The sequence below is a fragment of the Pelmatolapia mariae genome, linkage group LG10_11, assembly GCF_036321145.2.
Source record: "Pelmatolapia mariae isolate MD_Pm_ZW linkage group LG10_11, Pm_UMD_F_2, whole genome shotgun sequence".
NCBI classification, from domain to species: domain Eukaryota; kingdom Metazoa; phylum Chordata; class Actinopteri; order Cichliformes; family Cichlidae; genus Pelmatolapia; species Pelmatolapia mariae.
In genome coordinates this window covers 28819978-28821881 of record NC_086236.1, presented here as the reverse complement: position 1 = coordinate 28821881, position 1904 = coordinate 28819978, and positions in this window count along the sequence as shown.

The window sequence follows — 1904 nt, the reverse complement described above, 5'->3', positions numbered from 1 at the left end:
ATTGAGGGTGATATCGGCTGGTCCGTGTCTTCTGGATGCCTAGCAGCTGACACAGGTGTTTCACCAGGTCAGATTCAAATTGACGTCCTTGGTCTGTGTGCAGCATTTCAGGGATGCCATGCTGACAGATGAAGTTGTCAAACAGGCATTTTGCAACTGTTGTGGCACGTTGGTCTGGGATAGCATAGAGATTGACATATTTCGAGAAATAGTCTTGAACAACGAGCGCATACCTGTTGCCACGACTCGTAATGGGGAGTTCAAGTATGTCAGCTGCCACCTTTTGAAATGGCTCCGCAGCAACAATCGTTTTCATTGGAGCTCTGTAATGAGGTGTGGGATTCCGTCTGGCATCACATGGAGTGCATTGTGTGCACCATATTCTGATGTCACGTGACATGAATGGCCAGTAATATAGCTGCTGAGCACGTTTCAGGACCTTATCTGCTGATAGGTGACCGGACACTGGGTTGCCGTGCAGCAGCTGTAGGACAGTGTCTTTTAAAGATTCAGGAACAACCAACTGATGCAACACTGACTTTTGGGACGGGTTGAAAGCTTTACGACAGAGTAAGCCATTGTGAAAGGTAAGTCTAGAGTACTCATGCCATAGCACTTTTTCCTGAGGTGAGCACCTTTTCATATGCCAGTTGGGTGGTTTCCGACCCCTAGCTTTCCAGCCAATGACTTCTGACAGTACAGGATCTTTTTGTTGTTCACTTTTGAGATCATCTTCAGGCAGCTCAAGCACAAATGTGGATGAAACAGATAGCGCTGCACACTGCAGTCGTGGATCAGGAAAGTCATTGCATGGAATGTGTTTTCGGTCAGTACTGCAGGGACTATGGTTGGACAGGCCTGCACCTTTCTTCAGGTTTCAAGTTAGCAGAAGCAGTGCAGACCGTGTCCTGCTCTACGGTTTCACCAGTGACAGGGCGACGTGACAGTGCGTCCGCATTGAGGTGGCAGTGGCCATCTTTATGAATCACAGTCCATTCAAAAGGATCAAGTTCAAGAGCCCAGCGAGCACGGCGACCAGTTCTATCACTGTCAATGGGTATTTTCCGAAGACCCAGGAGGGGCTTGTGATCCGTGACAATAACAAATGGCTGCTTGTAGAGATAGTGACGAAAATGTCTAACTGCCCAAACAATGGCCCAGAGTTCTCGATCATAAGTCGACCACTTTCTTTCTGCCTTGTAGCGCATGGCTAGCATAGGCAATGACTTTCTCTTGCTGTCCCTGTTTTTGAGCTAGTACACTGCCAATAGCTGTGCTTGAAGCATCAGTATACAGAGAAAATGGCAATGTGAAGTCAGGAAATGAAACCACTGGAGGGTTTGAGAGGGCATGTTTCAGATACATGAATGCATCCTGGCACTGAGAAGTCCATTGAAAAGTTGCATGTTTTTCAGTGAGAGCATGTAGGGGAACACTGTGGTGCGCAAAGTTTTGAATGAACTTGCGATAATATGAACAAAGTCCAAGGAATGACCTTACTTCTGTCGCTGTTTGTGGAATAGGCCAGGCTTGCACACTGTTCACATTTCTGGGGTCAGGCTGAATGCCATTTTTTGATACAATGTGGCCCAGAAATTGTACCTGCTCTTTGGCAAAACAGCATTTTGAGGGGTTTAGCTTCAAGCCACTTGCCTGGAATCTGCCGAAAATTTCTTCCAGGTGCTGGAGATGTTCTGCGAAAGAGCGGATGTAAATGAGGACATCATCCAAATACACTAAGCAGGTTTTCCAGGGAAGGCCACGAAGTACCATCTCCATTAACCGCTGACATGTGGCTGGAGCGTTTGTGAGTCCCATGGGCATAACCGTGAAGTGGTAAAGTCCACTGCCGGTTGTGAAAGCAGTTTTCTCACGATCCTTCTCTTCCAGTTCAACCTGCCAAT